This window comes from Drosophila miranda (assembly GCF_003369915.1).
Source record: "Drosophila miranda strain MSH22 chromosome Y unlocalized genomic scaffold, D.miranda_PacBio2.1 Contig_Y2_pilon, whole genome shotgun sequence".
NCBI classification, from domain to species: domain Eukaryota; kingdom Metazoa; phylum Arthropoda; class Insecta; order Diptera; family Drosophilidae; genus Drosophila; species Drosophila miranda.
Window position 1 is genome coordinate 19,758,740 of NW_022881614.1, and position 26,208 is coordinate 19,784,947.

The 26,208-nt window shown below is 46.7% G+C and overlaps 1 protein-coding gene across 2 annotated transcripts in view; it reads right to left on the reverse strand.

The window, feature by feature from the left end:
- Positions 1 to 3,515, reverse strand: part of LOC117192708 — a 71,097-nt gene extending 67,582 nt beyond the window's left edge. The window contains exon 1 of one of the 2 annotated variants that reach the window (XM_033397444.1): positions 3,294 to 3,506. The gene's annotated coding sequence lies outside the window, so the exon portion shown is untranslated. Of the gene's footprint in view, positions 1 to 3,293 lie in introns of both variants that reach the window. The other variant, XM_033397446.1, reaches the window with a different exon arrangement.
- Positions 3,516 to 26,208: the final 22,693 nt, after the last annotated feature.

Below are 26,208 nucleotides of genomic sequence, written 5' to 3' on the forward strand. Positions count from 1 at the left end.
AGGAACGCATCTTCTAATTCGACACATTCAGCTGGCAAATTTGTGGATGGACATAAAGGAGATTCGGCGCAATGGTCAAGTCATGAAATCCAGTTATATTAGTTCGCTCAACCCGTTCATCGATCATTCTGGACTACTTAGAGTTTGAGGTCGTCTTGGCAACTCATCGCTAGGATTTGACGCTCAGCACCCGCTCATTCTGCCAAAGGGACATTCCATTACCTTTGCGCTGATAAGATATTATAATGAAAGAAACCTCCATGCCGGACCTCGCGCCTTGCTATCCAAAATTCGGCCGGAATATTGGCCCATTGGAGGTGTTAAGGCAGTGTCAAGAGTCGTCAGCAGATGTGTGAGATGCTTCAGGACTAGGCCGCGCATGGTCGAACACATCATGGGAGACCTACCTAAGGAACTTTTAGAAGGATCTCGAGCTTTTGAAGTCACTGGAGTAGATTACTGTGGACCTTTTTTCTACCGATCAGAAATCCGCACGAGGCCTCCGATCAAGTGCTACATTAGCGTATTCATCTGTTTCACTTCTAAGGCTATACACATGGAGCTCGTAAAGGATTTGACCACCGCATCGTTTCTAGGCGCACTAAAGCGTTTTACTTCCACTCGAGGAAGGCCAAGTCAAATTTGGTCGGACAATGCGACAAACTTCGTTGGGGCCAAGAACGAGCTTCTGGAGCTAAAGAAGCTTTGTCTGAGCGAACCGCATATGAAGGAGGTCCACGAATCCGGCTTGGCTGACTCGATCGACTGGCGTTTCATCCCACCTCGCTCTCCGCATTTTGGCGGGTTGTGTGAAGCGGCCGTGAAGACCGCAAAATATCACCTGTACCGCTCAGTTGGACCATCCGTGCTTAGCTTCGACGAGCTGCGCACTCTGATCTGTCAGATCACTGCAATTGTTAACTCTCGCCCTTTGCTCTCGCTTTCAGAAAATCCTGATGATTTAGACGTTATGACTCCTGCTCATCTGCTTTTAGGCGGCCCCCATGAGCAAATCCTCGAGCCTGACCTAACGAAGCTGAACTACAATCGCTAGAGTAACCAAATTTGGTATCCGCACTTCTGTTAGATCTTACTATAAAACGTGTATCTCAAAATTTCGCCCCACCCCCTTCCGCCCACACAAAGGACGAAAATCTGTTGCATCCACAATATTGCACATTCGAGAAAACTAAAAACGCAGAATCATAGATAATGACCATATCTATCAGATTGCTGAATCTGGATCAGAACAGATCATTTTTATAGCCAATAGGAACAAATCAATTTGCAGTGGCTACGCAGCGCCCGACGTCACGCTCAGACTGATTTTCTGTCTCTCTCGCACGAACTATTTGTCGTGTCGTTTAATATTAGCGGCGTCTGCCGGAGGAGAGCCATACTGACTTAGTATCGGGTATAACCGTAGAGTTGCGGTGTCCGCAGCAACTCACAACGTTCCCCTCGTTTTATTTGTCGAATTTCGTGTTTTTCCGTTGCTGTTTTTTTATACCCGATACTCAAAATGAGTATTGGGGTATATTAGATTTGTGGTGAAAATGGATGTGTGTAACGTCCAGAAGGAATCGTTTCCGACCCCATAAAGTATATATATTCTTGATCAGCATCAATAGCCGAGTCGATTGAGCCCTGTCTGTCTGTCCGTCCGTCCGTCTGTCCGTCTGTCCGTCCCCTTCAGCGCCTAGTGCTCAAAGACTATAAGAGCTAGAGCAACGATGTTTTGGATCCAGACTTCTGTGATATGTCACTGCTACAAAAATATTTCAAAACTTCGCCCCGCCCACTTCCGCCCCCACAAAGAACGAAAGTCTGTGGCATCCACAATTTTAAAGATATGAGAAAACCAAAAACGTTGAGTTGTAGAGAATGACCATATCTTTAAGACTGCGGAATCTGAATTGGATCGTATTATTATTATAGCCAGCATCAAGAAAACAATTTCATTTTTTCTCGCCCTGTCTCTCTCTATCACACACGTAGCATAGGCGGCTTTGCTTAGAGTAAAACATTAGCGCCTAGATCTCAGAGACTACAAAAGCTAGAGCAACCAAATTTGGTATCCACACTCCTAATATATCGGACCGAGACGAGTTTGTTTCAAAATTTTGCCACACCCCCTTCCGCCCCCACAAAGGACGAAAATCTGTTGCATCCACAATATTGCACTTTCGAGAAAACTAAAAACGCAGAATCATAGATAATGACCATATCTATCAGATTGCTGAATCTGGATCAGAGCAGATCATTTTTATAGCCAATAGGAACAAATCAATTTGCAGTGGCTACGCAGCGCCCGACGTCACGCTCAGACTGATTTTCTGTCTCTCTCGCACGCACTCTTTGTCGTGTCGTTTAATATTAGAGGCGTCTGCCGGAGGAGAGCCATACTGACTTAGTATCGGGTATAACCGCAGAGTTGCGGTGTCCGCAGCAACTCACAACGTTCCCCCTCGTTTTTTTTTGTTTTTGTTGTGCTCAATTACTTTTGCCCCTGCTGCTGCTGCTGTTGCAGTTGTTGTTGTGTTGTAACTGTTGCAAAATTGCTGATATTTTCCCAATGATTACGTAGCCGTGGCAGACATCCGGCAGAGACGGACAGGAGGGAGCTGCGTTGCCAAATGAGTTTGAGGAGTTTGTTGTTGCTTTTCTTATTGGTATGCAGTTTTTTTTTATTGCTGTAACAATGATTTTGCTATTATTATTTATATTGATTTTTTGTAATGCTTGCTACAATTTCATTTTATAACGATTTTATAATGCCAAACGCGTTTCTGCTCTTCACTTTGTTAATTTCACTTTTTCTCTTGTTTTTGTTGTTGTTGTTGTTTGTGTTTCTTTTTTAGCTTGAAATTTTTGTTGGACAACAAACGAGTTTTAGCAATAATTTTCAATATTTAATTTGGCATTTAATTTTGGACAGCCAGAAACGCGTATTACCCACAGTATTTATAGGTCTATTAAACCCGCCTAATGTTCGTTGTTTACCGTTTCCCGGATTTGGATCGGATCGGATTTGGATCGGATCCGTGGCTGGCACACACACTCACATGGACACACACGAAAATTTCTAATTTTAAATATTAATTAAATCAATGGTTTTGTTGTTGTTGGTTTTTTTTGGATGGTTGCTATCGAAGCTTTTTTGTTCGAACGCACTTCAATTGCATAACGATCGCGCACAAGATTTCGTGAATGTGGAATGACGATGATGATGATAACGATAATGATGATGGTTGTTGTTGTTCACGATAATGATGATGGTTGTTGTTGTTCACCTTCTGCTTTTTCTGCTACTTCTTTCTCTTTGCCCTTCTTCTTCTTCTTCTTCTGCTGCTGGTGGTGCTCTTTGACTTTGTTTTGCTTTGCCCGCACGAAGAACGAGAGAGGGTGGGGGGAGAGAGTGCTGCTTTGCTGCTGCTGGCCAGACGGACGACGACTATGGATCGAACGGGGAACCAAAACGCACTCGGGGACTGTCGCGACTCGACTGAAGACCTGAATGGAGCTGAAGTTGGAGCTGGCTCAGAGCAAAGCTAACCGTAAGTTTGGTTACGTTGCTGCCAGCTTCGGTATTTCTTTTCTCTGTGCTGTGTGTGCTTTTGTTGCCTTTTTCGTTTTTCGTCGCCTTGCCGCCTCATGGCTAAGTTGCCTTAATAGCATTAAGCGTGTCCAAAGCTTGCCGCGATCGAAAGCTCTTGTTGTAGCTTAAGAGTGGCCTCTCTTGCTCGCTCGCTCTCTCTCTTCGTTTCGGCTCTCTTAAGCAGCGGTATGTGGTGCACTGCCTGTGGTCAAGGCATTTTTTTGCTGCTGACACTGACAGGCCATAATTCTCATTGAATCTCATTTACATTTCGGCGGTCATCAATCTCTCTTTCTCTCTCTCCCTTTCTCTCTTTCTGTCTGCATATCTCTTTTTATTAGCTTAGCTTTCTACGCCTTAATTACATCATCAGAAGAAGACCTCTGTCCCGGTCTTCCTTTTTTAATCGTTTTTACAAATTAATTTGGTTTTATTTATCATTTATCGTTGCTTGAAAGCTCCATTCGCCGACATTCGACAGCGTATAACGGTGCTTTATCCGTCTATATTTGGATGCTGATTTTTTTTAATGGTCGATGCGCTGCTTATTCTAATGGCATTCTGAAGGTCAAGCCAAATCTCAGAGTGCCTGCCCCGCTTCCACCTCGATTTGCGCAGAGATCGTTCCATGGAATGCATGTGACAGGCAATTAAAAATGTGTAAGAAATAAATAACGCTTGAATGTTGAATGCAGCAAGTGCACGCCCCACGTCCCACTCCGGGGGCGAAGAACATGTCCGAACCTGTTTGACTGCACAAATGAAAACGCGCCCCCACCCCCATCTCCCCCTCCTCCGGGCAGGTTTAAAGCGAAACCGAAACCGAAACTGACAGCGAGGCAAAAGTGCACCGATTCCATCAAAATGAAATGAAAATGTTCGCACTGCTCTTCCCAGATGGCGATCATCATTATGATCATCATGATCATCGTAAAGATAAAAGAATCCAGCAACAATGATGGGAATGCTGCTGTCTAGAAATCTGCGGCGCGAAAAATGATGGATTCAGTGCGGCACTGAGGCAGAAGTTCGTTGCCTAAGTCTTTCGGTTGCCTCTGACAGTTTTCCCCCCATTTCCAGAGGGTATTCTAGTTTCAGTCACACGTTTGGAGCCCCACAGAAGGAAGTATAGCCGTAAGGCCTTTGTTCGGAGCAGAACCCAGCCGATTAGCTGCTTGCCAAATAGCACCTAATTCTTGGCCCTCAGCCGCTTATTTTGTTTGTTACTTATGTCTATGTCACTCATTTGTTTGTTAAAGCTTTGCGCTTGCTTGCCCTGCTAATCTCTGCCAGCTCGCTCTTCGCTATCTCCGCTTTGCGTCTGCCTACCGACGTCGGCCGAGCGAAGCTGCGCTTAGCGATCGGAGCGGCAATGTAAAGGGCAGGCAAGCCACACTTGCAATTTGGATGTCACGCATTAAAGAACATATAGTAATTTTATTTCTGCGCCGAGTTTTATTTAATTCGAAATAATTAGTCCGCCGATTGGGGATAAAAAACATTATCTCCACATAAAATTTGGTGACCCCGACGTGATCTCTGAGTTGCAGTGTCAATTAATAATCATTCGCGATCGACATTCGTTAGCCCTAGCAAATTTTCGGCGGTTAAGCACAATTCGGTACTAAAACACACTTACATACACCTACATACACGCATTGCTGGCTATTAATTTCTCTGTCGCGACAATTCGGTCAGTGCAGTGCGGTAGGCAGTGCAGCGAACTCACTAATACACACAAGCGGAGTACAAAGCGGAATCGGACAGCTCGCACAGCCGCACAGCTAAAGGCATTAGCTGTAATCCCTTTGCTTTCGGTTCCCACGTTTATACGTATACAGGGTGTCTTTTTCGGTCGTGCTGAGTGACTCTTTTAAAACCTCAACATGGCAGCACCTGAGCCTACCAATGTCGCGAACGCAGCAATGCCGAGTGATGTAGATTTCTACAAGCACAAGGCCGAGTCCATCGCGCGCCAACTAAAGGCCATGGATCGCTTTCTCACCAAGGAAGAGCTTGCCGAGTTAGATGAGGCAGAACTTCAAGATCGCTTAGAGCAAATCGAGCGACTGAATGCGGATTTCGATGCCGCTCAAACGAGCCTTGAAAGGCTGGATTTCCTGCAGTTAGCCCATGATACCCGACTGGACTTTTCGAATGTTTATGTGAAGGTTAGGTCCAGGCTGTCGCGGGAGTTGATGGCTGCTCGCACGGTAAATGTTGCCAATTCAACGGCTCGGCATACTCTCGAGGGGAATTCGTCGTTGTTCGCCTATAATAGTATAGGCCGTTCTCGAATGCCCGAGTTGCAGCTTCCGCGATTCGGGGGGAACTACATGAATTGGCCAGAATTCCACTCGATGTTCTCGACAATGGTGCACAAAGACCATCGTATACCAATCATCGAAAAATTCCAATATCTTCGTGGATGTCTAGATGGTGCTGCGCTGGATACGATTCGTTCCTTGGAACTTTCTGAGGAGAATTACGACAAGGCGTTGAATTTGCTAATGTTGCGATTCGATAATAAACTGTTACATTTTCAGGCACACGTCAAGGCTATTTTCGGGCTGCAAGGGGTGGAGAAGGGCTCAGCTATCGGCTTGCGCGCGCTCAGTGACAAAATCAATTCGCACTTGCGTGCACTTCAGACCTTGGCGACCCCGCAGGAGATTTCGGATGGGTTGCTGATCTTCATCATAGGTACGAAACTTGACCACAAAACAAAGGAGAAATGGGAAGAGAACTTGCCGACGTCAGGATTGCCTCGGTGGTCAAGCATGGCCTCATTTTTGGAAGCGAGATGTCGGATGCTGGAGAATTTGGGATCAGCCATGGCAACAAGTCCTAGTCAACAGGTGGGAGAAGACAATCTTGTCACCCTTATCACCTCCAGTAACGACCATCCTAACCCCATATGTAACCATTGCAATTCCTCCGAGCATTACATATCTAGATGTCAGGCATTCCTGAATCTCTCTGCGTTTGAACGATACAAAGAAGCAAAGAAGAGCCGCTTGTGTTTGAACTGCCTCAACAAAGGCCATGAATTGCAGAGGTGCAGGTCAGGACTTTGCAGGCATTGCCAGGCCAAACATCACACGCTACTCCACATTCCATTGGGAACTGGTGCTTCATCTTCCTCTTCACCGGCCGAGGAATCGATCCAGCAAGAGGCCGCGACTGTGCTTCTAGCAAGCGGGTGTTCTAGCCCTCCCCCCTCGATCCAGAAATCTCAGCCTAGCCAGAACGTGTTGCTACCTACTGCCCTCGTCCATGTAACAGATCGTTATGGAGCACTTATCCCATGTCGTGCCATTTTGGATTCTGCATCACAGGCAAACTTTGTAACATCTAGACTTGCTGATCAGTTGCAGTTGGATCATCGCTCGTCTTATGTTCACATCTCTGGAATCGGAGATTCCATTCTACCTTCGAGCAAGTCTGTACATATAGTTGTACAATCCCAGGACGCAAGCTATCGAGCTTCCTTCGCTGCAATTGTCACCAACTCAATTACGGAAATGCAGCCTAACTTCGGCGTAGACGCAAAGGATTGGCCAATGCCGAATAATCTAAAACTAGCTGATCCTAATTTCTCCAAGCCCCAACGTATCGATCTGTTGATAGGTTCTGGTTTGTTCTTCGATTTAATGTGCGTCGGACAGATTCGACTATCAGCCCAATTGCCAACATTGCAGGAGACAAAACTTGGTTGGATAGTATCAGGAAGCATTGATAGCTCGGAGAATAAGCGTGCAGCTTTAGCCGCTTTTGAAAATTCCTCGTGCATCTCTATTGACGATTTTCGACCCAAAACGCTGGAGTACCAAAACTTAGAGCAGCAATGCAGGAAGCAGCTGCTCGAGTGCCAGGTGCAAGTGGAAAAAGTGCGATCGGAGAATCAGGAACTGCAGCGCGAACTTTTCCATATATTAAAAACCTTCATATCCACGCTAAATGAAATTCAACTTTCAACAATTTCTACATTGCCAAATTTCCTGCCATTCTATGCAATTACAGAGGTTCCCGATGATCAAGACGTAATCACGACAAGCCGCCTTCGTAAAGAAGCGCCGATTGCTGCGTTCGACGATCATCCCAGCGTAGCCGCCAGCTGCGCCCAAGCAAGCATCTTCAAGAGGGCCGTTGGAAAAATAGCGCAGGATGGATCTGTTGAAAGCCTTTGCCTTCCAACGGGGGGTGAATGTTCGGAGCAGAACCCAGCCGATTAGCTGCTTGCCAAATAGCACCTAATTCTTGGCCCTCAGCCGCTTATTTTGTTTGTTACTTATGTCTATGTCACTCATTTGTTTGTTAAAGCTTTGCGCTTGCTTGCCCTGCTAATCTCTGCCAGCTCGCTCTTCGCTATCTCCGCTTTGCGTCTGCCTACCGACGTCGGCCGAGCGAAGCTGCGCTTAGCGATCGGAGCGGCAATGTAAAGGGCAGGCAAGCCACACTTGCAATTTGGATGTCACGCATTAAAGAACATATAGTAATTTTATTTCTGCGCCGAGTTTTATTTAATTCGAAATAATTAGTCGGCCGATTGGGGATAAAAAACATTATCTCCACAGCCTTCATTTGAAGATATCTGCCTGAAAGTCTACGATATAGTTTCATATTCCATCTGTTGAAAAGGGTATTCATAATTCGCTGCTCCATAAGCCCTCCCCCACTTAATTTGTTGAAACGAATATGACTTCATTGCTGAGAAGAATTTGGCCCGAAATCTCGGTACTCGCATAGCTCATCCCCAACTAAATGGCACTGTCTGTAAGAAGTTTTGACTACTGCCTTATAAACATCTGAGCTTCAGTTGGGTGCTAATTATGAGCCACAAAGCAGCCAGCAATCAAGTTTAATTGGTGCCATTATCAAATTATGAACACTTGCCCACTGTCCAGGTAGATGGCATCATAAAAGCTGATGGCACAGTCCCTCAGTCCCTCAGTCCCGCAGTGCGTGGGCGTGGGCGTAGTTTTCCTCCCAAAAATATCTTAGTATGCAGCCCATGGGGCGTTCGCTTTGCACTTGTTACAGTTTGGTAATCCATACTCAATGAGACCTCACCTCATAAGCAATGTGTGGCATGCGGCATTCCATAAGGCAGTTCACAAAAAGTGAAAGACGCCCAAAAGCCAGGGAGAGAGAGAGAGAGAGAGAGAGAACACAATCCTCATTGTTGGCACTCTCGTGTGGCCCTAACACTATTTTTATTGAAAGGAAAGCCAATTAAAGTCAAGTTCAAACAGCCGCACCTCCATCGGGCCTGTGTTTGTATATTTTTTGGTAATTAAAAATTATTAGTGCCTCCAATCGAGCGTTGCCAATTCGCTAACCAGCTAAAATGCCTTTGGGGTCAGTATTTTTTGTGTATGCGGAACCACCTGTAGATATAGGGGGTGCCGCGACAATCCCACTTGTGTTTCACCATAGTCGAGTGCTTACTGTACGACGAGAGCCAGAGCCTTGACAAACACGAAACATGAAATACTCGTATACAAAGCGATGAAAAAAACCAAAAAAACACACGCACAAAGTTCAAGTCCAACCAGGGGGCAACGGAAGATACGATTTGGAGGGAAAAAGAAACCCAAAGAAGATCAAACAATGAAACAGAAACATAAACAAAGGGTAAGAGCACAAGCAATCAGCCCCCAAGAAAGCCAAAGAGCTCAAGAGAGGGTGAACCGTTCCCCTGGGAAGGAGTTTTCCCAGATCCAAAGGGTACTCCCCTGGTCTATAACAAAAGCTGGCCTTAACTGTTGACTAATTCAAGCCGTACGTACAAGCTCGTAAGTGTATGCCGTAATCATTCAATTGGCAGGCAAAAAATTCCCTTTTATTCTTGGACCAAAGAAAAACAAAAAACTTGAGAAACAAAACGGAAACACTGCGAGATCGGTGATCAGAAGGCAGACCAGTTTCTGCACAATCCAATCGAATCCAATGCCCGAACGGAGAGTTCGGAGTTCCGAACGGAGTTCTGCTATGGCCATAAGTCTCTTGGCTCCAGATCATCGCAATCAATGTCGCCCGATCAGCGCCACTTGGTCGCCTTTTGTTCAGATCGGAATGAAATAAATTGTGAATTATGAACTTGACGCCAATATGTCACGCACTTGAAAAGCACTCGAACCAATTTGATCCGAGTCGAGCCGAGCTGGGCCGCCAGAAAGGTGTTGGAGACTGGAGCCTGGCTCTTGGACGAATGTTGTTCGACTGTTTAGTTTAATTAAATCATTTACCGAAATGATTGTGCGCTATTTTGTAGCTATTTTCTTGATGTCATTGGACGAGTCTCCCCCTCAATGCGAAGGTCAACCCTGCACACATTTTTATGGGCATTGCGCAACCTGGAGCAGCCGATCCCATGCCTGGGATGTAGGTCAGTGCGAACCTCCTTATGTGGCGCATCTCTCTCTGTGGCATGCCGCAAACGCAGGAAACGGGTTTGGTCGCCTGCAAAAAAGAAAAAAGGGCGAAGCAGAGTCAATTTCGCTTGCCGCGACCTTTGACAAGCGGCTGCATCTTGTAGCCACAAGATTGCGGCTCGAACGGCAGAGACTTTCCCTGTTTTGGGCAGAGGCAGGGCTGGACCTGTCTGGGGTTCCTGCATAAAGAAGAGAAGATTTATGAGGGCCCACCAGCAGACTACCTTTCGGGGTCTCAGTTCCTGCTTCGATCTTGGCTCTTTGGGTAGCTCCAAAACCATAGCTGTTGGTGCGCCAGATCTCTATATATGTATGTACTTTGTACATATATACCCGTATGTGAGTATGTAAATTCATATCTGATTCAAAGCCTTGTCACGTGCCCCCCAAAAATGCTGTTGTCTGTAGCGTTTGGAAATGATATCGTGTAATTTGAGAGACAATGCGGCTGTGGAACAATTCATTAGAGTAGTGGAACATCTAGAGTCAAGTGCCCTGGCATTCACATTTGGGCAGTGGGCGGGAATTACTTTTGCCTTTTTGGCGCTGCTGGCGCTGCTGTTGAACTAATTTCTATGGCCCATACAAATAAATTACAGCCCAAAACGAGTGTCTGCTGGTCTTTTGTGTGGCGGCTGCGAGTGAAAGGGACCCCCGGCTATTACCTAATCCGGAGGGGAAATAGCTCGGGCACTCGGACGACGGCATGACCCGATCCATTCCATAAGGCGACGGCGCCAGTTCCTACAAATTTGTATTGGAATTTAAAATTTTGGCGTACAACAATGGGACCACAATGGGGGACGGGGCGGGTGCAGGGGGCAGGGTACAGTGACTGCAGCTGCAATTTCAGCTCCAATTTCAGTCGAAGCCGAAGCCAATTAGTTTGCCAATAATCGACCGAATATGGCTTTTAATATTAATTAAGCACCTCCAATTGTTGCCACGAAATGGAGCTCATTAGCGGGGCCTCAACAGGTGAAGGGTCGGACGATGGCAGCCTTGGTTGGACTCCCAGGCTTTCGTTATTTATTGATGGAAGAGATGCAACTACTGGAACTCCGTCTAAAAGAGATCCCTCGCAGGGGCACGTTCCATCAGGCCTGTCGTCTGGCTGTTACATTTCTGGCAGCTGTCCGTCCGTCGAGTGTTCAGTGTGGCTTTGCATATGCCCAGAGTGCGCTGCCCTGATAGATTCATTTGAATCTCTTTCGTATATTTCTTTTTGCTCAAGGTTACGTGTGGAAAATTATATGCCCCAACGAGGCAGAAGTTGGGTTGGGCGCGAGAAGTAGTTAACCAGCAGCAGTGGTGGCAGTGGCAGCAGCAGCAGTGGAGGCAGCCACCAGAGCCGACAGTTTGCTGATTGTCCAGACTCGGTGCTGGGTGCGATGGTGCAACATGGAGCGGCAGTTGCGGTTAATTTGCTTGTCATTGCCCAGTTGAGTGGCTGAGCAGCAGCAGGCGTCTATGGTCTATTTGAATACAAATTTAATTTGAAATTGAGTCGGCTGGCCCCAAAGTGCTTTTCGGGGCACTTCGGACGTGCCGTAAATTAGCCAGGCAGGCAACAAAAGCTCCTAACTGCCGCTGTTTGCCCGTAATTAGAAAGTAAATCCACATGGTTATGGCCGACCTTAGTGTGGGTCCCGCAAATCGGCCCAAAATATCCGCCTTTGGCCAATCAATTTATATCAAATTTAACCTGCTGACCCGACCCGACCCCATACGACCCAATCGGATCTCGAACCCCCAGCCAATGCAGGAGTTCGAAGCCCCAAAGTCAAATAATTTTGCTTTAATCAAGTCGAAATATTTTCCATCCACCGGTCCATTGTCCGGCATCACGAATACGAGGTACCAGCCATAACTGCCGCCAGGGCGGGGTGTGGATCGGCCAGGGGTTCGATCCGGTCTGGGGACTGGACTATATAATGTACTACCACTAACCCGTGCTGGATTGGAGCTCGCCTTGTTCAGTTATTTTTGCGCAATTATTGGCCCCTTAAAGAGACACAAAAACCATATGCAAAAAAGCCGTCCGGCAGCTGTCTGCCTTCCTCTCGTTCCGGTTGCTTTTCAGCTTCAATGCGGCGATGCAATACTTTTGCTTTCGCTTCTAGCAAACTGTGGTTGCCGTCTTAGTGGTTGCCCAGTCTTGGCGGTTAGCAGCGATCGGCACTTGTGTCTGCTCCAATTTGCCACGCTTGATCTCGTCTCTGATTAGAGCTGGACAGGAGATCGGGACGGGGCCAGATCTGAGCTAAATAGTCGCCTAATATGTGGCGATGGCGTAATCGTATCGTCATCATCATCATCATCGTCATGTGAAAATTTGCGCTCTCAGAAATGCGTTCACAGCCATCGCGTTGGTTAATTTATTCTGTGGCGGCCACCAAGGTTGTTTTGGCTTGGGCGGGCTCCGACTTTTAGGTCTTTCGGGCCCCCACCAAAAAACGGTCATTGATGTGTTCATTTCACACAGCTTGATGGATGCTCGAGATCCGCAGCAGATCTCTGGCTTTTTGCATGTATTTCTGTTGTGTCCGTGTCAGAGTCAAGTTCGTTGCCGAAGTCTTTTGTTGCTGGGCAAACAAATTAGTTAATTAGAGCGACTTGCAGCACACTTTGCCATTTGATGGATCTCAGCTCGAGCTGCACCGCGTCCTAATGAAGACAAATGGACGCGTCCCCCACACACATTCGCTATTTTCTAATTAAAATTAATCAAATCTCGCATACAGTCTTTAATTAATGCCGATAAACGGGTCGCAGAGACGAAGTCGATGCCAAAACCGAGCTGAAGAGAAGCTGCAGGTTCTCTCCGCCAAAAGGAGACAAACCAGTTTCCAGTTTCCATGTGAATGCGGGTGTCATCTGGCTCATAAATCTCCCGCTGCCTGACCTTGAGTCCATCCCCATACCCATCCCATGGATCTCATTCGCGTGACTCCGCTTTGATGGTTTCTGTCTCGCTTTCGGCGACATTGCTGTGTCCTGGGAAGAAAAGAGAACTTCCCTGGAATTTTATTGTGCCTCCCCGCGTGATTAATCGCCGACTAATGTCGAATTCATGTGAGGCCACCGATGCACTCGGCTACCAGTAATCCGTCAGCGGGGGAAGGTAGGGGGCCTGTGGACAGGGATCGTTAGCGTGGGCAGCCGTTGCCGCTGACCTGCCACAATCGCTTACTGTCAATGGGATGTGGCAGGCGAGTCAAAACACACAGGGAACTGTCATGCTGTCAGCCCATGTCACCCCGCTGTTATGGTTGGAGAGCTTTGGCGGGGGAGCTGCAGCTGGAACTGCATACGGAACTAGTTCCAGCTTAAGCAAAGTAGAGGTGACCTTTAAGGAGAGATTATAACTAAATAAGACTGAAATAACCTGTTAAAAGCCCAAAGATATGATCTTTTATTGAAAATGGAACCAGTTTTGTGGATCAAAATTAATGGACTTGAGTTTTAAAGTCCATTCCAGTCTCTCTTATCTCTAGTCCTTTATATTTACCCCCTTTAACCTCCTAAACAACTTGTGGTTCCAACTGGAACTAGTTCAGAGCACCATAGGTTTAAGGCGGGGTATCAGTGCTATGTTAATCTATTGCCTGTGCTATGCATATCTTTGCCAGCAACAACACCATATAATCAAGAACGAGGGGCTGCGCTGCCATTAATTGCCGCACTCGCCTTTGTTTTGGCATTTAATTAGCGATCGCAGACAGGGCGGGATTACAGCGCAGACAAATTCTCGTAGCCAAGCACTGGCGGTGTCTCTGCCGCTGGCTATGGCGTCGGCGACAACGGGAACTTTAGCCCCGCCATGCAACAGCGCACGCCCAAAGCTCTCTCTCTCTCTTTCTCTGACTTGGCTTCTCTTCAGCTGCGCTCGCTCTTAAGCTCTGCTGCAGTCGATGCATAGTTTGTGAATTGTTTTTGTGTTTAATTGCTGCACCCTGCTGATCGCTTTCGGGCTTTAAGCTTTGCATAGTTTTAGGCGGGGCTGGACTTTGCATGCAATGTAGTCGAAAGCTTAAGCGGACTGGGCGTGTTTGTTGTTTTTGGTGGAGGAAAGAAAACTCGTGTGTGTGTGGGCTTGACGGGGGAGGAGTACCAGTAAATGGAAAGGGTAACCTATAAACGACGATATAAATTGTGATTGGGAGTGGAATGATTGATATGCATGATTATGTGCATACATATAGATTCCTCAAACCAGTTCAACTATGATCTATAATCTATACTAGACTATGAGAAAGAGGTATTCAAATACTTCAGAAAAGAGATGGAGATATGGTAATCATATAATGCTCTAATACTTATGACAGCTGGAATACATAATCTTTCTTAATGATATTCCTTAGAAGAAGATATACTCTGCCATTCCATCCTTAAGCCCTTGTTCATATATTTACTGATCCCTTATTTCCATTCGGTTCTGCAGAGCTGATTTCTCTCACGATAAATTCAAGATTATTAAAGATTTTTTGCATCGATTGGCCTGGAATCACATCTCAGACTCATCCTCGGGCCACTCGAACGATCTTGTCCAGCTCTGGCATCCATTTCGCTTTCGTCGGACTCGGGCCTGTCGCTTTCTAATATCAGTTCCAGAATGCCAGTGGAGAAGAGTGGGTAAACAGCCAAAGTGTGTCAGATTATTTTTAAAGGCCCCCCTTCGGAGCATTTAAGAACGATTCAATTAACTCATGACCCGCATTGGCTGGAGTGGCTCTCTGGGCTCTTTGGGCTCTGGACCAGTGACTGTGCAAACACATGTTCTTGCAACCGATTTACAAATTTACGATTACTGTCGATTTTTGTTTCATTTTGCCCGAGTTTTGTATAATGCGCTTTTTTATTGCAACACCAGAGCGCGAGGCCCAGCAGCAGAGAGCGCAGAGCTGCCATGCCACCAAGTGGAACAAAAGGAATTCAATGGCACAGAAGTGCCAGAAGAAACAGAAAAAAAAGAATGGAATCTCAAATTGCATTTGGTTAGTCATGCGCGAAATAATGGAATAGTAGCTAGCTCCGCAGCTCGGAAATAAATACGAATATATCAGAAATAATAATAATTACTGCTCGAGTTGCCAGCTTTTGTGCGGTGCTGCTGTTGCTGCTGCACTTGTGGCAGCTTGTGGCATGATGGCATGGATAGCCTTTGTGCGATCTCCCTCCCCCCTATCCCCTATCCCCCATTTGCCATGCTTTAATTCTTCATTCATTTTTCATTGTCTTGCTGGTGATTCTGTACAGCTTGTACCACTGCCCAAGGACGCATCAATGCGTCAGAGATTGGTCGACCTCCACAAAGGCTGAAACACAGTGGAAGTTCCCGCAGGCGGACACTCCAAGATATGCTCAACAATAGCATGATGTCCATGAAGTGTCCTTCAACTAAAATAAAAGGCAGGTTCAATTCACATTTAATGAGGCCTTGTCCCTAAAGGGTCACCCTTTGCAGAGTTTCCACCGTACCCCTGCCAATCGGAACCTTGTCCGCAAATCTAGATGGCATTTCGTTTATCGCAAGTTAAATATTGATCAGAACTTTCACCGCAACAGGCCCGAGACGATGATGATTCAGAGACAAGCAGATACCCGAGAGCAGACTCATATTTGAATGGGTATTCGTGAGCTTCCCAGGGCCTGGAGTGCCAAAGAATCAGGTCGCAGTCGAATGATTACAACAGCTGAATGGTACACAGATTTGTTTTTTGGCAATGCCCAAGACAACAATGACCCCGCATTGATCATGAACAATTTGTTCTAATTTTGTACACAAAACATGAAACCCCATTGGGGCGGCGGCTCCAGGCAGGGTCCATGACCATGATGATGCAGCGCATTCCAGATGCCCCCCTCCTCCGCCCTCGTCGCCCCTGGTGGATCTGTCTGACCTTGTTGCTATTTGCATAACGGCAAACGGTGACTTAATTGCCGGCCCAAGAGTCGACGATTTGGGAGGTTCGGGACCATGGAGCCATAGAGACTCAGGGGCCCAGCTGATTGCCTGATTAGGTGAGCAGGAGGTGGGGGAGGAACATGGTGCTTCGTCTGTGATGCGGGAGCCACGAGGCCCTCAATCGAATGCCAATAATTGAGCATGCCTCATAAATAACGGTTGTGTGCCTGCCTGCCTCCCGTGATCCGCGGCAGGAGAGGCAAGTTGTCAGCAACAAGTAGGACGCGGACGCGGACGCGGATGCGGACGACGAATAAAGTTATTAACAATGCCTCAGCGTGTATGTGTTCCTCTCAAAATGGATGAACGTGACAAATACCAAGAAGGCATCTGCATTTGGCCCTACACCGAGAGAATCTCTCAGCTTTTCCCCCAAGTCATTTCTGCCCCAAGAACATCGGTTTCCCTCAGTGCACCGGCCTGGCCAAATGTTTGTGTTGCCAACAACAGGCACTACCACAACATTGTCCATCATATCAGGTCCCGGAGTGGGAGTGGGCCTGAGTCCGAGTTGAAAAAGGGCAAATCATGCCACAGTCAACGACAGCCTGCCTGCAACGGCCGACTGCCTGGCCAAGACCGTTAGCATTTTATTTGGCTAAAATTGCCTTTAATTTATTGCTAACGCCGCTGCAAAGTGGGGGAATGTTTTCATGGCTGATTCTGAGTGCCGTGCCGCCTCTCGAGTGGCACTTGCTCTAATTTTCCACACATTTCAGAACCAATCAGAGGGCCAGGGAGCCAGTCTGCGGGCGGGACTGGTGGCCGGTGGCCGGCAGAGGCCCTGAAATCGAAGCCGCTGGCACATAGTTCACATCATAAATAATGGCCGATGGCAGGCATTTTAATAAATCAATTAAACTATGGCTACTCAAGTTGCGGCGCGACGATCGTTTCCCGCGAATCTCCATTACTCCACAACCTGCCTGTGGCACAGCTCCAGGGCCTGCCCCAACCTTTGGCTCTCTGTTCAACCAGGAAGTGTGCTGTGTTCATCGATGTTAAGTGCAATCTAAAGACTGATGAACAACCTGTGCAACCCGCAACCAAGAACACGTGTAACATGTAAGGCCTGCCTCTACAAGATAAGGGATTGGAGCTGGAGCTGCTGTCCCCATGGATATATCCGCATTGTAATTGCGAATTAGAATGCCCCGCGAGAGCGAGTGCAGCATAATTAATGCCGACCACAGTCCACAGTCGGGGGCCTGTCAGACCGACTCAAAATCAAAATTGTGAAAATTGTGACTACTTCCACCCACGCCCCAGGGTCACAGAGCCGCTGAGGCCCACGCCCCATGCCACATGCCGCATGACAGCGAATGCAATGCAATTAGCGGCCGACTTGACCATCAAAAGTTGAATATCACAGACAGAGACTGCTCCAAATCGAAGGAGTCTTGGCTCAAGCCTCCAGAACTCCAGCCAGAACTGGGTCAACGTGCTGTCAGAGAGATGTCAATGGCTGGCCCGATATGCAAACCATATAGCGATGCTGTGGAGGAGGAGCACCGCCGAGGTGTTTGACATGCTTTGACAGGCCCCTGGCACGGGCCACACAACCAAGAACCAGAAGCCACCATGGAGCCGGGGGCTGTGGGAAGGTGCTAAAATATTGGGAAACGGTTATGCAGGTCGCTAAATGATCGGAGAATGCACGGGGGCTATGCACAAAGAAGTCTTTGTTATGGGGCTGGGCCCTGCCTTGGATAAAAGCACCCCCCCCCCCCCTCCCACTTTTAAAGAACCATAAACACTGAAATAGAACACAACTTTTCAATTGCTCCACACAGACAGGGCGTGCAGTGAGGCCCTAAATTACCGCATTATCAAGTACAAGGGGCTGGCGGCACGATTGGCGTGTACATGACCCCACACAGCAGGCATTGGAGGAGGGCGAGAGTGGGAGCCAACATAGCCGCGATTTTCCTTCTCATTCGCGGACGATATCGACACTTTCAAGATTTTACTATACAAATTTGCAATAAATTTGTTTGTGCGCCGCTTTCCTGCTGCTGCAACAGACTGGTTGTAGCCTGCGGGCCAGAAACCTACACAAACGCATGTCCGAGGGCCTGATGATATGTACTTTCGCAAACATAACTGACATGTTTGGCTAAGAGGCAATCGAAGGGCAGGCCAGCACGTGTCTTGTCTTGGCCAAGTCAAGCAAATGAAGTTAACTCAATCACGGCAGGGGAGGGAGAGGGTAGGGCAGGGCAGGAAGGGTCCTGGGTGTTGCCCAGAGAACACTAGGGAGTAGTAAAAATGTTAGAGTAACTTGTATGAAATTTATCAAGCGGCTGCTACTACCACTCGACATGGGATTGGACAGGCAAAGGGCAGGCCCTGGCTCCGCTGCTGCCACACGCTCAAGGGAGCAAAGTGATATTTATGCCAATTGTTGGGCCAGAACTACATGCGTGTGTGGGTCTTAGAAGTGCCAGTAGATGTAGTCGCTAGTCTCTGGTCTCTGGTCCCCGGTCTCTGGATAGTGGGTCTGGGAGCCAGAGGAAGGGCTCTTGTTGTTACTTTTAAAGCAAACACAAACGGACACAAAAGGTTAATTCAATTTATTACGAGAGCATTTCAAACTCCCGGGGGCAAGGTTGAAGTCGGACTTGGACTCGGACGCGGACTCGGACTCGTTGTTGGAGGCTTATCAGCCGATGGAATCCTTTGTGGTGGGCTGTGGCAGGAGGCTAAATGCAATTATGTGTATTTTATGCTCCGACTGGCTTCATACTTTTGCCTGATTGACAAATAAAGTTGCGATCCATGCGTGACGATACCACTCCGTAACGAGTTCCACAGCTGAAAGTGTTCTTGGGGAACCTCTGGCAGGAGCTCCAGTTGGAGCTTGGAGCCTGAAGCTTGATGCCCGATAGCCATGATAGTTTTCCATTTCATTGCCAATGTCGGGCTGCTCTCTCGGGCCGGTTAATTAAGCCAATCAATGTTTTCACTGAAGTGCAGATGCATTTTCCATTTCCATATCGACAGCCAGCTGCCGAGGCAGCAGCGCCAGCAGAAAGAATCTGTTTGGACAGCATTTGTTTGATGTTAGACAGTCTCCTGACTTTGACTTGGACTCCGACTGTGACTGTGACTTAGTCGCTGTCTTAGCCTCTTGGTTTGTCGCTGACTTTGACTTGGTCATTAGTAGACCTGGTGCTCGTTGTCAATGTTTTCGACTTGATTTGTTTGGTTCTTCCTGCAGCAGCGACAGTCGGCCAGGCCCAAACTGGGGATGCCTCTCGATGCCCTGGAGGGGACGAGGGTATCTTGGGCATGGGCTAATCTGCGCTACATATTTTCCTCCTAATGGGTATCTGTGGGTCGCCACGCTTTCGCTGTGGGATTTTTCATTAAATTTCTGCATAGTTTTACGTAAGCAAAATCACATTCAAAAGCAGCCGCTGCCCACGTAGCTGGCGGCCAAGAATTTATGGACAATGCAGCTGCTTCAATTACGAAGATAAGACCTGCTCCAACCGCCCCCCCCACCCCCCGCAATCTGGGACATCGTCCCACCCAAATGTCTTTGCATAAAAATGTCGAATGTCGTGCGGCATTTGTTACTTATTACATGTTGAGAGGGGCTTTGACTGCAAGTCGGACGGCGACTCTACGATATCGATATGCTGTGCTCTGATCAGGCACACACATACACACACAGAGCCCATGGGATGGTGTACGTGCTGTGACCTTCAACTTCAATGGCCAGTAGTTGGCAGACCTTGTTAGCCGAGGGAGCTCTGTCTCTGTCTTTTACTGTATTTCTTTCGGCGGCACAATCGCGATCACTTTTGGTGATTGCAAAGAGAGGCAACGCCTCCGTCTACGACGTCATCAACGGCGGCAGGCAAGCAACACGCAACTGACAGCGACAGCGACAGCAAGACACCCCCAACAAAACAGCAAAACAACAAAACAACACGACAATAGACCCAGAGACAGGCTTAAATTTGTTGAACGTTGTCCGGAACACGCTCCAGTCCCCCAATCAGAGGGCGACAAGAGTTCTAGCCATCATTAAATTCGAAATAAAATAATGCCTGGGTCCCCCCTGCCGTCCGGCTTTGTCACGCTTCCAGGTTCCAGTTTAATAACTCTGTTGGCCGCCTGCTATCGTTGTCAACGCATCTCCGTCTGGTGCCGTCTCTCGTCCTGGTGCCTTACCAACTTATTGGTCTATTTTCGCAAATAGTTTTCGATTTCAGTTTCACTTTCTGGCTGCCCATTTGCTGCCCATCATGTTAACAAGGGAGCAACGCCAACTCCAGCTCCAATCCAATCCCATGCCATTCCATCCCATCAACTATGTAACCGGCCCCAGAGGAGCGTCCATAAACAACTTAAACGAGCAGATATGTGTCTGGGCGTAGACGATTCTTCTGCGAGTGGGCAACGAGTGCTGCCAGTGGAGAATCCTTGGAAAAGGCCTGAAAATGATTTGATGGAATTGTTACCCAAAAAAGTACCCACCAAAGATGAGTAGTACCCCGTCATCATCTGCGGCTTATAGTCGATGGTGTGGCCCGCATGACGAAGAACAGGTACTACATGAAAGCCCACACAGCTTCATCATTATGAAATATCGATACCCATATGTGTGAAGAAGAGCAGCAGCAGCAGGGGCACAGCAAGGTCATCCCATGACATTGCCGCCAGTCAGCGGGAATTCCTGTGAAATAAAATGAAACAAAAAGCCAAGAACCGATTGCTACATTTTATGGCATATACATATATCGTATATTTATTGTGTTTTATTGCACTTGCGGTTGCCAAGTCGAGATCAGGTTGAGAGCTAGAGATCTCTCTGTTCTGGGTATCGATGGGTGTACGAATATTAAGGCGTTCTGGTTAAACTCGTTTTTGATTTCAGTTGACAGAATGTCTTGCCTTTTTATACCCGATACTCAAAATGAGTATTGGGGTATATTAGTGGTAAAAGTGAATGTGTGTAACGTCCAGAAGGAATCGTTTCCGACCCCATAAAGTATATTTATTCTTGATCAGCATCAATAGCCAAGTCGATTGAGCCATGTCTGTCTGTCCGTCTGTCCGTCCGTCCGTCTGTCCGTCTGTCCGTCCCCTTCAGCGCCTAGTGCTCAAAGACTATAAGAGCTAGAGCAACGATGTTTTGTATCCAGACTTCTGTGACATGTCACTGCTACAAACATATTTGAAAACTTCGCCCCGCCCACTTCCGCCCGCACAAAGGACGAAAATCTGTGGCATCCACATTTTTAAAGATACGATAAAGCCAAAAACGCAGAATCGTAGAGGATGACTATATGTTCTAGAGTGTAAAATCTCAACCAGATCGTATAATTATTATAGCCAGAATCAAGAAAACAATTTCATTCTTTCTCGCTCTGTCTCTCTCTAACACACAGGTTTCATGGTCGGTTTTGCCAATTGCAAAATATGAGTTCAAGGATCTCAGAACCTATAAGAGCCAGAGCAACCAAATTTGGTATCCACACTCCTGTGATATCGGACCTTGACCGTTTCGTGTCCAAATTTCGCCACACCCCCTTCCGCCCCCGCAAAGGACGAAAATCTGGGGCATCCACAAATCTCAGAGACTATTAAGGCTAGAGTAACCAAATTTGGTATCCGCACTTCTGTTAGATCTCACTATAAAACGTATATCTCAGAATTTTGCCCCACCCCCTTCCGCCCCCACAAAGGACGAAAATCTGTTGCATCCACAATATTGCAGATTCGAGAAAACTAAAAACGCACAATCATAGATAATGACCATATCTATCAGACTTCTGAATCTGGATCAGATCGGATCATTTTGATACCCAAAAGGAACAAATCAATTTGCACTGGCTACGCAGCGCCCGACGTCACGCTCAGACTGATTTTCTGTCTCTCTCGCACGTACTCTTTGTCGTGTCGTTTAATATTAGCGGCGTCTGCCGGAGGAGAGCCATACTGACTAAGTATCGGGTATAACTGTAGAGTTGCGGTGTCCGCAGCAAATCACAACGTTCCCCCTCGTTTTGTTTCATTTCGAATTATAAATGCACAACGGTAAATGTTAAATACTTAATGCAAATTCCCCGATACGAATCGAACCAGCTTACAAGTTGATAAATATTCGAATAGAGCTGAGCAAACACTCGAAGAGTAAACGTTTGTTGAACTCTGAAGATGCGTGTGGATGTCGAAGATGTTGGGTAGATAATAGAATAAATTGTTGTACATTATGTCATAATGCTGCTGGCAGGGGAAAAACAAGTTTCTGTGTCGGCTGTGTATGTGTGTGTGTGTGCTTTTCAAATGATAATAAAAGTGAAACCGAAAAGTGAAATTGACACTAAGAAATCGATTACCCGATAATAATGATCGATTGGGCCTTTATGCAAATTATCTTTTAGCTAAATGCAGCATAGTTTTGGTTAATTCAATTAACGTGTGGACGTTCTATTGCCAGCCCTAGGCGAAACGCCGAAACAATCATTGCCAGACAGCAGTTCTTTGTCTCAATTGTATGGTATTTTAAGCGCTTGTTTCACTGGCAAACCGTTTAGGCCAAGAGGATTTCGCTACTTGTTCGGGCCTACAAATGCTGTCGAGCAATTGACGTCGCTTCGAGTGAGAAGAAATCAATTAAACAATTCAGCAGAGACAGAGACAGAGAGACCTCAAGACCACAAGCGGAAGTAAAAGTTTGCCAAAAATGCCGCTAACTGCATGAGAATCGAGCCATTTATGACAGGCCAAAACGGTTCGGTTTGAGTGGGTTAGAGCGCCATTAACATTGGACTCGCCAGATCTGTGCATGTCTCGAGTACATGTTCCATTAATCCATTAATTAATTCCATTCCATTAATTAATTAATTGCTGGGCAGCTGTAGAAGGATTCCGTTGTCTTTTCTTGCGATCAAAGCCCTTATACCACGAATAGGGTATTGCCCACTTCGACTCGATCTCGTTTCTGGTTAAATTATATTTCTTTTGTTTCAGCAAACTAGGTTCCGAATGCCCACGCCCACCCGACCATCGATTTGCAGATCGATCTTCGCTTTTGCCCCTTCAACGCCACAGCAAAAGGAGTTGGAGCAGGAGGCATGGGTCTCTCTTACATATGGGTATTTGATTTTGTTTTATTTGTTTTTTTGTTCATTTAATTATGCCATTAAAGAGCTGCAGATTAATAACAGTTAAAGCGGCCACAGTGGCGCATTCATCAAATAGCTGGAACAAGTTTGGCCGATGATATGTTGGTACAAACTACACGCAGGGAGGGACTTGAAGAATTAATTTAAAACGAAGCTATCCCCAGCCAGGGGATATAAACCAATAGTTGGAAACCTTTCGGTTTCTTTCGGTGGTTCCATATGAACCATAAAGATTGATATCATTCCCCGATGCTGGATCCGTGCGTTAGTCTTTGACGTAAGCCCAGAGAGACAGGGGCAAGGGCAGGCAGAAATATGCATAAAATTCAGAAAACAGGTTACAATAGAATTTTCGGCTGCCATAAAATACAACTGATTGTCGCTGGTTTTCATATGTACGATCGTTTTGTATTGTATAAGATTGTGGCTGGCTACCTGTCTGGATGATGGTTATTCAAGGACAGCCTGTTTGGGGGCCCACAGCATTTGCATACTCATATGGCGGCTTAGAGCGACTTACACAAAGTACACATGTCTTTAGTTTGGCCAAGTATATGTTATAGATCAGATTTAGCTACCAGTATGCAGATTTGGCTTAGAACATGCTCATGAATCGCTTGATACGAGTGAGAGAGAGAGAGAGAGAGAGAGTGTGGTGCGCCTGCACCATAAATCATCTGTCTATAAATAAGTCAAACTTAATGGAGGTCCCAGCCAAAGTCCCGATAACGCGCCACAATCACTCACCCATGTATTTATAGAGCTGCAATTTGAAATATGGTCAATGGCAGATGCCACAAATTGTATGACATTTTTATGCCCCTCTGTTGTTGGGGCATGAATAATTGATTTACACGGTGTTTGTGTATTTTCCCGGCCATGCAATAAATTTATATTGCATACGAGCATATGGCCACAACAGTGGCAGTAGCAATTCTTATCGTTTTCTGGCCCCCAAGTGGGCACATTAATCAGAAGACCCCCCGCCCCCGCCACCCCTACAACCGGAGTACCAGAGCAGTATTGTAAGCCGGCGCCCACGCCAGTGCTCTGCCCCATGGGGGGATGCACTCTAATGACTTGGACTTGGAGCTTCCTTCTCTCTATTTGCATCTCTGTGTGGCAATGGCAGCGCATTTATAAATCATGCAAGCGGCAGTGGGGGCACCATATCGATGCCAATCGCAACACGCGTTGAAACTGCAACTAGCGCAATCTAGCGCAATGATGTTTGATGTCACCCTGTCGCACGGCGCAGAGGTGATGGCCTTCGTTTTAGTTCTTGTTCAGCTGTGGAACTAGTACGAGCCTTATTTTGTATCGATTACAAGTGCTGGGCAGTCCTTTTTTAAAAAGAGAGGGTTACCCCATAACCCTTTAGACTTCCATTGAGCTACAGTGCAGTTCCAGCATTAATGAACTGACGAAATGGAACTAGTTCTTGCTTCATTGGTCATCGATTACAACACTGGACAGGGGAGGACTTCCGATAGTTGCCAAGAACAATCAATGTATATCGATTACATTGTTTGCCAGTGCTGCCTCCGTTGATATTTGTAACTATTATTCATAGTTTTTTCTTGCTTTTTATACCCGATACTCAAAATGAGTATTGGGGTATATTAGATTTGTGGTAAAAGTGGATGTGTGTAACGTCCAGAAGGAATCGTTTCCGACCCCATAAAGTATATATATTCTTGATCAGCATCAATAGCCAAGTCGATTGAGCCATGTCTGTCTGTCCGTCTGTCCGTCTGCCCGTCCGTCCGTCTGTCCGTCTGTCCGTCCCCTTCAGCGCCTAGTGCTCAAAGACTATAAGAGCTAGAGCAACGATGTTTTGTATCCAGACTTCTGTGATATGTCACTGCTACAAAAATCTGTGGCATCCACATTTTTAAAGATACGATAAAGCCAAAAACGCAGAATCGTAGAGGATGACTATATGTTCTAGAGTGTAAAATCTCAACCAGATCGTATAATTATTATAGCCAGAATCAAGAAAACAATTTCATTCTTTCTCGCTCTGTCTCTCTCTAACACACAAGTTTCATGGTCGGTTTTGCCAATTGCAAAATATGAGTTCAAGGATCTCAGAACCTATAAGAGCCAGAGCAACCAAATTTGGTATCCACACTCCTGTGATATCGGACCTTGACCTTTTCGTGTCCAAATTTCGCCACACCCCCTTCCGCCACCGCAAAGGACGAAAATCTGGGGCATCCACAAATCTCAGAGACTATTAAGGCTAGAGTAACCAAATTTGGTATCCGCACTTCTGTTAGATCTCACTATAAAACGTATATCTCAGAATTTCGCCCCACCCCCTTCCGCCCCCACAAAGGACGAAAATCTGTTGCATCCACAATATTGCAGATTCGAGAAAACTAAAAACGCAGAATCATAGATAATGACCATATCTATCAGACTGCTGAATCTGGATCAGATCGGATCATTTTGATACCCAAAAGGAAAAAATCAATTTGCAGTGGCTACGCAGCGCCCGACGTCACGCTCAGACTGATTTTCTGTCTCTCTCGCACGCACTCTTTGTCGTGTCGTTTCTGATCGAGTGCATTTAATTAAATGCGCTTCTACATTTGCTTTAATGGCATATTTAAAGCCGACATTTATTATAATTAAACTTACATCGCCGCCTGCAGACAGCCTTCTCCGATCCGACTGGGCGGATGCTCATTCTGGGGCCGACTGTTTCTGCTTTCGGTTTCAGTTGGCACCGCGCTGTGCTAATTTCGCGAGCAACTTGATTAATAAGCTGCCATAACGTGATATCACAGAACAGCAGCCCCGCAGCCGGGGCCATTCATCTTCTAGGCAAAGAGCAGAGCCAGGTCCGGACCAGAACGAGGCTTGGAGCCTCCTCCTCTTCCTTCGATGCCTTCGGTGTCTTCGGTGCTGAGTGAGGTGCTGAAAACGAATTTCATTTGCTACAACTTGGCCTTGAGCCATGAATTATGTTTGCAATTACTCTTCGGGTTGTCATGCCCCAGCACTGGGGAACTGGAGTGTCCGGGTGCTCCTTCTGGTTCTATTTCTAATGCCCGT